This window comes from Oryzias latipes, chromosome 1, assembly GCF_002234675.1.
Source record: "Oryzias latipes chromosome 1, ASM223467v1".
Classification (NCBI taxonomy): Eukaryota; Metazoa; Chordata; class Actinopteri; order Beloniformes; family Adrianichthyidae; genus Oryzias; species Oryzias latipes.
The window spans coordinates 6,512,206-6,526,638 of record NC_019859.2 but is presented as its reverse complement, the minus strand read 5'-3'; positions in this window follow the sequence as shown (position 1 = coordinate 6,526,638).

The window sequence follows — 14,433 nt, the reverse complement described above, 5'->3', positions numbered from 1 at the left end:
TGCTTTTCCTTTAACACACTTGGAGACCATGACTGACCATGCTTCTTCTCTTGTCTCCTCCTCCAGTTCCATCTGAACTCTTAACATTAACAGCCTTCACTTAATTCTGGATTTTCAGCTTTAAGCCACTGTTTATTCTAACATACAGGAACAATGAAATATTTTTATCCAGGCTGTTGCATCAATTCCAGAGACACGACTGACCTCCATTTGTCAGTTAAATTTATCTTTAACAAGCCAACTTCAACACAAAACAAACTTGAAACATCAGCACATAAATTCAGCCGAGTAAAATCAAATTGAGTGTACTGTACAAACTAAACATGTTAACAGTTATTAACACAGTCAGAGCTTTTCATAAGTAGTTTTTAATCACATGCCGGTATAAATTGACATGAATGTCAACTTTAATTTGTACTTAATGCCACATAATCATCATGATTACTCCTCCACGTTGTTACTCAGCTTTCTACACATCCCCTTTCGAATCACTATCCCTGAAAACATTAGTATCATCTACATATACAGTATAATATTTAATGGCCAAAATCAACACAAGACTAAGCCTTGACCTCTGAGGTACACAGACTTGTGCACACGCAAAAGAAGGTATGTACACTAAGGCACACACTCATAGTAAAAAAAAAATAAAGACAGTGGAACTCACCCATCACGCACATTATTACCCCTTCCCTTCTGTCCCCTCTGGGGAATGGACCAGTCCCTTGTCACAGACTGACATCCTTCCCATGGGTCCCTAATGGTCCTAACACACACATATATACACACGTAGACACACACACATAGACATATAATCACTCCTTAAGGCAATTCTCATGGAGCTGTCAAACTGTCCCTGGCCAAAGACCAGAGGTATCCACTAGTGAGCGTTAACGGCTGCACATTTATATATGGGTGTATCCGATGTTTTTTTACATGTGGGACAGCACAAGTTTTGACATGTTTTGATCCCACTGACAGTTGTTAGGGAAGTGGACAGCTTTCCTTCTTTTGTAAGAGTGAAAATAAATAAAATAAATAAAGTGAAACATTTTCTGTTTTCTTTTCGTCTTTCCAGAGCTGTGATTGGCAGAAATCCTCAGGGGCTGAGGTGAGGGGGGGAAATACCAAAAAAAAAAAAGAAAAGGAAAACTTACCTATCTGTTTGGGCTGAGTGAGTATGGAATGATGGACAACTTACCTTCAGGCATTATTGGCAGCAAAATGTAAAATTATGTGACTTTACCCCCCACCCATACTATCTATTACCCCCATCCCCAATGTCCACAAAAGAAAACTAAAAGAAAAAATGAATGGTAACATTTTTTTTGTTTTGTTATTTTTTTATGAGTGAAGATTGAAATTGTTTTATTATTTTAGCATTTCAAAATAGAAACCTGTAAAGGTGAATGTTTAAAATATACTTATGATAATTAATCATAAATAGATACAATTAAAATACTGAAAAAAACACTGCTTATGACAACCTAAATAGAGGTAATCTGACAATCCAATGGGGTAACCCCACTTTCATGATAGCGATCAGTATTTGTACAGTGTTTTAGACTTCTCTTTTCTTTTGAAGGTGTTTGAGTAAAAAATGTGGGGTAAAACTACATTTTGGAGTGGCAAACATATAAAAATGTTTTGCCTCCCTTTGTTAAAGGGGAACAGGAAAGGTGGACTCAGTGTGCAACCTCCTCTCAAGGCACAAAGTGCCAGGCAGTTATTCAATGAAATATGCTCTGACAACTGGATTTCATGCGACTGTTGAGAAAATTGTTCAACCTGCAAGGATTAAATGACTGAAAGCTTTATTGTGTTTTTCAAACGTTCTGTGAAAGTTGATAAGTCTTCTATCATTTTACCATTAAGAAGCAAACTTGGTATACATTTATAAATGGTCATATAAGTAGGCTTCTAATAGTTGGCAGTCCGTACTTCAGTTTCTTTTTTTGATTATGGGGCACTTTCACACTGGTCTGTTTGGTATTTATCTGAATTCTGACACAGACCAAACAAGCAAATTGTAGTCCACCTGAGCTGGTTTGGTTTAGGATCCATCCATCCTTTTGGTTTAGGATCCATCCATCCTTTTGGTTTAGGATCCATCCATCCATCCATCCATCCATCCATCCATCCATCCATCCATCCATCCATCCATCCATCCATCCATCCATCCATCCATCCATCCATCCATCCATCCATCCATCCATCCATCCATCCATCCATCCATCCATCCATCCATCCAAGTGTGAAAGAAAAAAAAGAAACATCCTCTTGAGCCCAGATGTTTGTGTCTTGCTGCAAATGCTTCATTTGTCGGAGTGGGTTTCAGCCCCATCATGACCAAACCAGGCTCTCTAATAAATGGATGTTCTGTTTTGGTTATCCATAGATAAATTAGGATTTAAATTTTTCGTGGGAATAGATTTAGTCGGCTGAAAAAAGACAAGTTTCAATTACTGAATATGAGTTGAAAATAGAACAATTATAGGAGATTTAGACTGAGTGTTGGGGAAGCAATCTTATTAGCGTTTGCCGGAGGAACATATCATTTCATTGACAGTGACAGTAACACCGGATGATATTTTAATTGACACTGTGGTAAAGGAGAGAAGAGTGACAGAAAGAAAGACAGAGAAAGAGTGCTTCCTCCCTGGGGGATGATATTAATTGGTAAAAGTTTTGAATGTAAGCAATGAATTGTTTAATGTATAAAAGCAGCATATTCACACCATGCTGGGTGCACTTTCACTTAACTGGAGCCCCTGCTCTGCACTTTATAGAAAAGTTCAAAAATGTTTATTTTATGTCATTTTCCTACACTGTAAAAGTTTAGTCCATTTTGCATTAAATAGTCAAATCCATGCTGGGCCTGCTTTCATGCTCCTATAGAGTTAAGCTCTGAGGGATAATATATGTACCTTTCTAAAAAATTAAAGAATGATGACACAGTAAACTTCCAAAAAACTTGGATTTGTCTGTTGCTCCCTCAGATCACCAGATCTGGAACATAACTGGACTGTAAATACCTAAACGTTTTGGATTAGAGTTTGCCAAAGAATTGTGGGAAGTGTTTGAGAAGATAGGAGCCAATTCAAGTTAGTAGAAGGTTTAGTGTGGGTACTGAGGTTCTACCAGCAAGTGGCTAGGTAGCTCAGTTGGTGGAGTTTAGTTGACTTGTTAGCGTGTTCTTTATGCTATTGCCACCTTAATATTTGTTCATATGTTGCGCTAATACACTAGAATCTTTCTATGTTCCATGAAGCTAAATTAGCATCAATGTGACCGCTCAAAGCATGCTTACATTTGAACTCATTCTTGTTGGTCGAAATGACACTACTTACATCAATGCCATTCACTTCCATCGTTGAAGGTTTCCCTACAGCACCACTAATGACCTCTTTGGTTTCTGGCTGGTCCAAAACAGAATTGGAGTTTCCACAAATGTCAGCTGATCAAATGTCAGCAAATGTCAGGTGCTTCTGCTGATCCATCTAAAGCTGACACCCATGTTTATCACCACCTAACCCCCATACCCTTGATTTTGCTGCTTCCACCACATTATCTTCAACTTACTATCCTTGTCTAACCATACTTCTGCCTGTGTGCTATATTTTAGCTATGATGCTATGAACCTTGTCTTTTATGACCTGGTGCTCACTGTCTCTTGATTTCTTTATGGTGTCAGTGTCAAACATTCTCCTCATGTGATTCATGTTATTTTAGGCATGTTTTGATAGGCATGTACTTCACTCTGGAGTTTTAGGTAAATCCACCTCTAGTCATATTTTTTGTTTCATTGTTTTTAAAATATATACATTTTTTAATTTAGGTTGATTTGCTCTGAACTTTATCAACACCATATTGTTTTCATTTATATTTCATTTGATTTTTTCCCTCCAACCACTCTACAAACTGAATTTTTAAAGCTGTTGTTGTTGATCAATTTATCTTCTTCATTGTTGGAAAATTCTAAAGGAAACTTAATGTAATTTAACCATTTTCTCTGCATCAATGTTACAAAGCAGTTTTTATGATTTCTGATCTTTTGCCTAAACTTTATACAGGTACCACCAAAAAGAAGGCCTGCAAAGTACGGATTTCAGCAGCAATTGAAGTTGATGCTTTCAAACAATTTCTGAAATAAATTGCTAGGTTTGACATATAATTATTATATTATTATAATTATTTCAAAGGTCCAGATTTCAAATTATAAAATAAATAGACTTGGTCAGGAGAATGGACCAATTTTGTTGTGACTTCTCCCAAAATCTCAGTTTAACCCTTTCTGATCAGGAAATAAAAGTATTGTTGTCATATATGTTTTCTGCTCTTAATTTTTTTAAATGAATCCTTGAGCATAAGCTACATAAATACAAGACCAGTTGAATACCCAGGCAGTCCAAAAAAACAAGGAATTCCATCAATAATTGTCTAAAATGTATCAAAACTTACAATGCATTGGTGAACCAATAAACACCTAAAGATTAGATTTATGGTGGGCTGTGCACATTTACTGCTGGTAACTGTGTTTATGTTCATTTCCAACAGTGAAACACTAGTCTATAACAAGTGGATCATTTTATTCAATGTTGCCTGCATTTTTGTCAATTGCTGCACATAACATTCATTGCATTCTTCTTTCTTTTGATGGTTTATTTATAACAAGAATAAAACAACATTTTTTCTGTCTAGCCATAGTGTCTGGATGTTTGATTAGTTACTGATGCAGTCAAAGTGTCGCTACTGTTGCAATTAGAAAAACTGGAGCTCAAGTAGAGACTCATTGTTGACAGGAGAATTTTTGTGTTAAAACACCGATAATGTTCTGCATAAATATAAACCACTGGAGGACAGCAATACACTGCATATGTTCCAGATTTACTGCATGTGTACCTCAACAAAGTAATACCGTTATTTTTTAATGTTTTGAAATGTTTCAGAAATAAATTAAACTTCTCTCAAACTAGTTTTACTTGACTTATAAACTTTGGAACCGTCTCTGGTCTTAAACAGACAGAAGAAAACCAAAGAGATTAAACAACATGAGAAAAACACTTTTCCAAATTGTGTTGTGTAAATTATGTGGCGGAGCACGCACACTGTTCTGACCAGTGCTAGTATCAGGTAATACTGCACCCAGGAAGTTTGGTCTGCTTATGTCCACAATGTGCTCACAAACGTAGATTGAGTAAAAAAAACTAAGAGCTGGAGCTGATTAGAAGCAAAATGGTTATTTGACAGATTTCATAAAGCATCAATGCAAGATCAAACCAGTGTGTTTTCAAGTTAAAATGTCAATTTCTTTGTGCAACTATTCGTAATTTTGCATTTTTGACTTCTTTCAAGTGTTACAGCCCAATTCTTTGAGAACTACATTTGAGTCTTTCATTTTTATTCTTTTGCATAGAATAATGTCTGCACTTCTAAGTATTGCTATGTATGAAGCAGTAAAAAATAAAAAATATTTAGTGTCAATGTTCTGCAAAATAATGCATTGTGTTGATTTTTACTCAATAAGCTCTTTATTCTAATTTGTTGTGTTTTACAAAGTTTAAATGTAAAGTCAAAGATGTTCTTTGTTTTTCTTCAAATCAGCTTTTGTGTTCTCACAAAATCTCTTTTGTGCTTTTAATTCTACAATGTATCATTTTCTTGAAAAACAAACTTAGCTGGGTTTTTGGAGGGTAATATAATATTTTGCTGTATATGCTGAAATCTAGTAATATCAATGAGACTGTAGCTTTTCAGGATGATAGTAGAGTTAGGCAAACACAGCTTCTTCCTTGTAGGCTTGTATACATCATCTTGACATCTGCTTATTGTATTTTCTCAAGCAACTTTCTCATTCCTCTGCTCACTTTCTTACATATTTTGTTGTCTTTGCTGGAAGTTTTATGATGATTGGTGAATCCTACTTTTTGTTCATGAGTGTTCATGTATATGTGTGTGGGTTTGTGCTAAATTATACACCCTGCTGTAGGTTCAAAAGTGCAGCGCAGTGAAACGGAAGGATAGAAAAAGACACAAAATATATAAAAACTGTTTGTAGAGCATCCATTAACTAAAATAACAGTTTTACTTCAGAGCACAGGCAGATGCACGAAATAAACCCACAAACACATCCGAACATTTAAACTAATAGATAAAGGGAATCCAGGGCCTTTGTTCAGAATTTGATGGTGTCCAGACTGAAAAGACAGATGTGATGCAGTTTGAGTGATTACATGCCTTTTGCAAATGAAATCATCACAGCTCTGTTTGCTGTCACTGTTCCCTGATAGGGGAAATCTTTCCCACTAAAGCAGAAATAATATTAAAATGTTTTTGTCAGTGTTTCTGACTTATATATCTGACTATATATACATATATATGACTTATATGAGTAATACCTTAGTACACTAAAGTACATAATTCAATCACAGTTTTATTTTACTCCAGTGGCCTACTTTAAAAAGCAAATGAATATAATAAAAAAGCTTTGCCTGACCTTGTGAAGTATGTGCAAACTGCCTCCATAAGTAATGTGGAAGAGAAAACCTTTTGTGGTGGTGGGGTACACCCATTAGGCAAAAAGATGCTAGAGGATTATCATCATTACTGTCCAGTGTAAATGTTAGTCAAAAGGGGCGGGGCCTGTCCACACACATACTCAAGTGTTACAAATATACTTGTTGGCTCCAAATATCTTCACAAACAATCATGTTAACATGTAAACAACTCAACTGCAGTTCATTGCACACAAACACACATGTGAAGCATTTCCGTCTGTCACGCATACTGTTTGTGCAAAGGGGAGTTGACACCTGTACTAAGTTGGGTGTTAATGTTCTGCTGGAGGTGGATGATGGAATGCAAAAAGAGTGAGAGTGCCCGGCCTTCCCAACACTAAGACCCCTGCCAAAGCAGTAGCGGTAGCGAGGGCCGCTTCACACCAGCATGGTATGGCAGATTAAGGGAATCCGATCGCCGGGCAGTCCAGCCAGAAACCACGGCTCGCAGGACCACCGCAGGGGTCCCCAACATCAAAGAACAGGAACGTACAGGAGCACGTAGAGTGCAAGCCCTGGCCAATCGAGGAGGATAGCCCTCCGCCCCATCTCAGGACCCCACCCCTGGAGAGCCTCCTCAGCCCCAGATGAGCAGCCCATCACCACCCGGTAGTTCCAGGCATCCCCCCTTCCCAACCCCAGGCACGAGCCCAGGGCCCCCCAAGGGAGACCCGCTCCATGCTCCAGGCAACCACTTGCCCAAACCCACGGGAGGTTGGGGAGAGCGCAAGACAGGGGCCGCCAACCCCACCCACGAGAAGGACACCCAAGAGTAGTGGGGGTTCCTGAAGAGAACAGTTAACATTGCCTGACCAGGCTCATCCACAGTTGGAATTTTGGAGGGGGCCAACAAGGGCAATAACCAAAACCCCTACCACAGGGACACGGACAGCCCCCGGCTCAGATGTGATATGATCCCCGGCTCATGGTCCCGCAAGATAACTCAGGGATCCCTCTTCCTGCGTGGAAATCTGCGTGCTGAGGGCCTGGTTCCCCCCACCAGGGATGGGGTAGGGGACAGATGATCAGAGGTCCTACCTTCCTTGTGTAAAGCAAGTGTTGTTTGAGTGTTGAAGTGTATATTGTTGAGGTGCAAGAGGTAAGTATAATAAAAGGTGCAGTTAAATTTGGCAGGCAGGGCACTGAGAGGACATCGCCTGATTTCTCACAGTAATGTCCAAACACCCTCCCAAAAAAAATAGCCCTCAGTACCCACACTAAACTTTCTATTAACTTATCTATGACCTAGAAAATATGCTGGTTGGGGCACAAGAAGAGGGTGCGGGGTTGCATCATGCCAGAAGTCCTGCCAACAACTCAAAGGTGAATTTCTAATTCAATTTAATTCAATTTTATTTGTACGGCCAAAAATCACAACAACAGTCGTCTCGATGGGCTTTGTGCGGATAAATGTAGGGTAAAACACAAAATCAAAAGGATCATGAACACACAACTCAATAGAAGGATTCTAAACTGAACTAACTAAACTAAAACTAGACATCCCTGCCCTTAGACCCCCCTACGCAGTAAAGAAAAACTCCTTAAAAAAATGGAAAAAGTGCCCACATGAATCATCCTCCCCCAGGACGGACAGGCAATGCCAGAACTAACGGAGAAGAATTAGCTAATATAACTTTACAACTACACATTTAAAGTCCAACAGATTAGCTTCATCTAGATGGAGTCGGGGGACGGCTGGGGGCGCGAGACGAGGCAGACGCAGGACCCACATCCAAGTGTAGGAGCAGTGGTAGAGGCAAGTCAGAGACAAGGTACACGGTCAGGTACAGGAGCATGGACGAGCCAACTGGAATCTGGAAGCACTCCCGCTCCGCCTGAGAGGAGTAGGAAAGAGGGACAGTACATGAATCGCATTGCACCAAACAGAGCCATGGAGAACTAAATGATGAAAATATTCATGTGGTTGCTAATAAACTCCTGAAACTATGTCCCAGAAAAAACGTCACAGGTTTTTGGATTTTGTTTAAAAAAAAAAACATGATCATACTTTAAAGACCACTGGGAACACGCTGCAAATACATCAAACGACCCAAATACATGTTTGTTTTCTTCAGAGTCTTAGTTTTGATCTAAGAGTTGTTTGTTTTTTATAAATTAGGACTAGTCATGGCCAAACTGTTACATAGTTTTAGTATTTTGAAACTGATAATCATTTAAGTCCCAGTCTTTCAATCTCTTGTAAAGCGTTCTCAAGGGTTTTTTAATTGTGATTATGCCATTTCTAGGCAAAATCAAAATCAAAATAATTTTTCCAGGACATAGTTTCTACAGAGCGGGAAATTCAGAAATATGAGGTTTGGGCAGGACTGTTAGCATGGAGAAAGCCTGCCTCTCTCTCCCGCTAGCTTCTAACCCTTCACACCCTAACCTATCATTACCGGTGCAACAAAATGGCGAGCAATATTGGAGCTATCCAGCCGTACAGTTTTGAGCCAGATGCCAGGTTATACAAGAAAAACAAAGACGTACACGGGTCTATTTGTCTGCAAGTGGATGTATCAAAATGGAGCAGAGCAGCGAGCATGTGGCCCACCAGCTGTAGCACCTTCTTCACTGTTACAGGCTTTTTCCTGCTGCCTTTTTTCCGAGTTAGTTTACAGCTTAGTTTTCTTAATACATGTCCTCCATCATGATAAAACATGCCAAAGGAACATGTTATAAACACCAAAAACACTGTTTCATTGCAGTGGGTCTTTGAATTTTAAACAGCAGGAGACCTGAGAGGGGATAAATCTGTTCTCAAAGACTATTAATAAAATGACATTGGACCTATTAATCAATTTTAGATCAATCTCTTCTACATTTGTCAAAAAGCTCACAAATTAGAACATGTACCATTTATGTATAAAACTACACAGTGCACAGGAGACGAAAAATATTTTAAAGTGTGAAAAAAACAAGAAAAAAATATATGTATTGAGGTTTTTTTACATAAGAAACTGTCCATCATTTTCCTCTCTCACACAGGAACCATTTCTTTTTTTCCCGTTTCCCATATATCTCTGCTCACTTTTCTTCTTTATTTACAATTATTTCCCTATTATGCCTCTCGTCCATCTGTCCATTTATTATTTGATCCTCAATTTTCTCCATCAATCTCCCTTTTTACATCATTGTCCACTGGACCTCATGTCAATCCTTCTTTTTTGTCTGTATCCAGCTGTCAATCCCTCAATTATCTATCCATCTCTCCTTTCTTAAGGCTTTTTAGTCTTTTTCCTGCTCTCAGAAATCATGGCCTTGATCCCTGTGGGTAAATTTGTCCTGATAAAATGTCACTCACATGCAAACACACCCGTAAACACTCTAGCCCACAAGCGCATTTCTACACACACAAATACACACGTGCACGTATCCAAAAAGCCTGTATTTGTCCTAATAAAACGTCAAGCCGGCAGCAAAATGAACTGTAATGACTTTCAGGCTGTACTAATGGCCAATAAATCCTGGATTAGGAAGCTCACACGCACTCCCTCTCTCTCACACACATGCACACACACATACAAACACACCCACACAGGGTCATGTTTCATGACGTGCTGCGTTGGGTTCATTCAGGAGTCAGATGGGTAAAGTTTTAAGCTGTTTTCTGCTGTTAATGACTGTTGTGCTGACTTTTATAATAACAGCATGGAAAGATATCAGCAGGAATTAGCATGCTAGGATCATTTAAACCAATGATTCATGATGACTGGGGCTCGAAGCCATTCACACTCACACACAGAGCAGATGCACGCACACACACGTAGATACAGCGATCACACACACAAGTGCTTCCATCAGAGAATTTCACTTTATGACAGTTCAGAGTCATTTTCCGGCTAAATGTACAAACTAAAGTCCCGGAAGCAGTGTCTCTGTCGTCTTTCATTATCAGCTCAGTGATGGATTCATTTCATTGCTTTATTTTAGACAGAATCAGCAGGATAAAGTGCAAATGAGAGGGAAAATTGTGTATGTAGGATTTTTAAGGGGGATTTTTCCTCTGTGAGATGGAATGAGGAGGAGAGATTCACATATAGGACTGACATGAAAGTGATGGTCATCCGTCAAAATACGTTTTTGCTCAGGAAAACGCATCTTTTTTCTGGGTCTAATCAGATAAAAATCTGTATAAGCCTGCAGCAACTTTGTGCAGTGCAGTGGTGTTGAACTTCTTAGTGACTTTTGGATATTTGTGGAAGATTATAAGACAAAAATTAAAAAAAAGAAATTCTTGTTTTTTGTTCAAATGCAGTTGGGGAAAAATAAAAACTACTTTTCTGCTCCATTATAAAAAAACTATTGAAAAATGGGGAAGGCTTTATTGAGGTCAATACCAGATGATGAGATATAGTGAGAGAACTCACCAGAAACATGATTAGACTTCACTCCAGCTCTTCATCAAGCTGCCAGTCCTGTTGCTAGATGTCACCCATTTAGACCTGCAGGCATGGAAGATGAGGATCTACAGCCTATTTATCTGAATGACATCCCAGCATAGGCAGCTGTATTTGCAGCCAAAATGGCAGTAGCTGCAGCTATCAGCACGGTGAAGGCAGCCGCAAAGCAGCTGTCTCTGCAGCCACATCATCTACTCACTGCGTGATTACACCAGTTCCTGCTCACCTCCAGGCATCACAGCATAATTAAGTATCTCATACTTCCAATCTAACCCTTTTAGATGCTGATATACTATTAAATTTTGATTTTTACAAAGAACTAGTTTCATTTTATTTGTGATTCTATAACTTTGCTCTGATGAAACTTTTTTTTTTTCCGCTTTGTTGTGGTGCAAGAAACTGATCAAATCTACTAGGAAGCGATAAAGCAGAGGTAAAGTAAGAACAGCCTGATACAGACAGTGCATAATTATTTGCATGTCATGTGGATTTCCAAAAATATTTTAAACAATGTGTTTTTCTGAAGTTTGAAAAGCTCCAAAAAGCACAATAATGCACAGTGTATTTCAAGCAAAACTCTACATATTGCAATTCAAAAAATATGAATTATTCAGTATTCTTGTTTCGAGCCTGTTCAGGTTTTTTTGTAGACTCCTGCTGGGCAACGCGAAGATAGTCAACAAGCTGCTTCTGCTGAGCTTTGGTTGGCTCACTGTAGAACTTATGTGTTTTTATCTTTGCTTTGTCACAATTTTTTATATTTATTATTGCTTTGTCACTTTATTTCAGTGACCACTGTGCATCTTTAATTATCAGAGATTTACCCACTTTTGTGTCATTTGGTTTGGGAGACTCAGGGGTAAAGAGCTGAGATATTTTGGTTTTGGATGATGACTAACGGTAATTCCATCAACCTGGCAGAAGTTTCTCTGAGACTTGATGTCTTTTTTGAAGTAAGTTGTTTCAAGTTGTATCATTTTGACTGCAGTAAAACTGAACAGAACCCCTCAGGGGAAAAATGTTCTTTTGAGATTTGCAGCTTCAAATCTGCCAAGAGGTTAATTAAAAAACAAGGAGCCTCCAAGAGGGAAACAAAAAGGATGTGTGGTGCAAAATCAGGAATTTTGGTCCACTTGTCTAATTATAAAATCACATGTGTTTTGATTGAAAATTAAAAAAAAAAGATGAAAACAGATCAAGATCATACACTCAGATGTTGATGCCAGATGAGTATTATGTTTTTTCTTCTACGTGTTGTTGGTGAAATGCTTACAAAGACCAATCTGTTTTTGGTTCCGTGTGACTAACATATTTAGGAAAATGTGTGCTTTCCATCCAGCAGTAAAATGATGTTATTTCTATTCTTCAGAATTCCAAGAAAGCAAAAAGAGAATCCAAAACTCTCTGGATGTGTGTGCGACAGCAAACCTGCTCATCCATCGTGTCCTACAGACAGCTGTCTGCGTGCGCCGTGAGAACAATCAAACTCAACGATGACCTGTGTCATGAAATCATGCCTCGCAGATACTGACTGAGATATTTTCAGGGAATGGAACCAGCGTTTTACCTGATATGAATAATGCCTGTGGGGGCGAGGTGGGGACCGTCATTATGATGACACATTCATACTGTGATGCAGCCTGTTGTAATGTCAGTGCTGACCCCTATTACCTGACGAGTGGAAGACATTAGCAAGCTCATTAAAAGCTGTGGCCGACCGAACAATTTACTCACCTTCTTATGCTACCTTTTTTTCTATTTTCAGTTCCAAACTGTATCTTTATGCTCCTCCTTACAAAGACAAAGTCTAAGAAAGCAGATGACCTCAATTATAAGGTGCACAGTAAATATAACGCAAACTTCAGCCCAAATGCACTAGAAACAGACAGCTAAGTATCATAATATTTTAACAACATAGCACCAAATGCCTCGATTCAGATTTTCAAATCATTTTTCCAAAAAATTGAAATGAAAAGGATAGTTCTATTTAAACTATAGCAGATACTCTAAAGTCTGAACTCCAGCAAAAGTAATGTTCTTGCAGGTTGGAAACTGTAGCTGCATGTCCATATGCGCAAAACGTCATCAAAAGAAACACAATTTAGCTATCAACGTTTCCATTAAATGAAATTATGTGAATAAACACAAACTAACTCACGTGAAAAGTCATTCAAAAACATGGCAAAGGATGGGAAAAATACTTTGATTGACAGAAGATACATTCAAATTTCTGCCACAGCACTAGCGCTAGTCATCATCTTTTAAAGAAGATCTCGGCGCCTTATTCAGGCCATTCAGGCTCCTAACACGTGGGAGCTGTCACGAATAAGGGGATTCTGGGAAATGTTGGTTGTTGATTTTACAGAGGAGCCGTGGATCCAATCACAATATTATGGTTTCTAATGTTCTTAGAGTGTAGAGACATGTATGCAAATGTGTTTGCAACAAGAATAAAATATTACTTTACAAAAGCACTAACTCAGACTGTGGAAAATGCTCCATGCGCCTGTTCCATGAGCAGTTATAAACTAACAAGTTTGGGATTTAAAAAAAAATCCCAACTTCCCGATCGCCATATGCAAACCCCCCCCCCCCCCCTTATTTTTTCTTTTCTTTTTTTTCTTTTAATGGAGCAGTTTCACAGCCTAATAGCCTGGGGAATAAATGATTTCCTGATTTTCCTGAGCTGCTGAAGATACTTCTCTGCTGGCAGACGGCAGTAGACTGCTGCTGCTAATGACGGATTCAAACTTCAACCTCGAGTCTAATCTAGATCCCCCTCACCCCGGTGACTGGAAAAACACATGCATTAGTGTTTCTCATAAGGTTAAGATCTGGTAGAACAGGTCAGTTTTGCTCATTGGTCTTTGATTTGACTTTGGTTGTAAAGGGGTAGTAAAGGTCCTAACAAATTTGATGCAACTATTCCTTAATGAATGGGATTAAAGGAGAAGGAAAAACAGTGAACTACCAACTCCTTTATATTTTTAAGTATTTTGCTGAAGCTGGATATTAATTTCTTTACCAGTGTTGTTGTTCTGATCTGTTTAACAATAATGTGCCAAATGCGATCTAGACAGGCAAGACAGAAGTGTGACACCTCCCTTTTTGTTCTCACCAGCCTGAAGGAATTCTCCAGAACAAAGAGGGCATCCATATGACTTCAAAGGCAGCTATACTGGATGGATGCATTACAGCATAGTGAAGGAAACCCTGATAGAAATTTTGCTGAAAGTTTAGATCATCGTTCCTAGAGACATTCTTAGCGGTTCAGTAAGGTCTAATGCAGCTAATGGTTCCATTCAAGATGGCAACAGAAACAAAAGTTACACTGTTCCCTCGCTATATCACAGTTTATCGTTTGCTGTCTCGCTGTTTTCTGTGCGTCTTAGCATCCTTTATTTATTTATTTATTTTTTACAGCGCACTGTGTTTTGCGTCCTGATTGGCCGCTGACCTCATCAATCAATCTC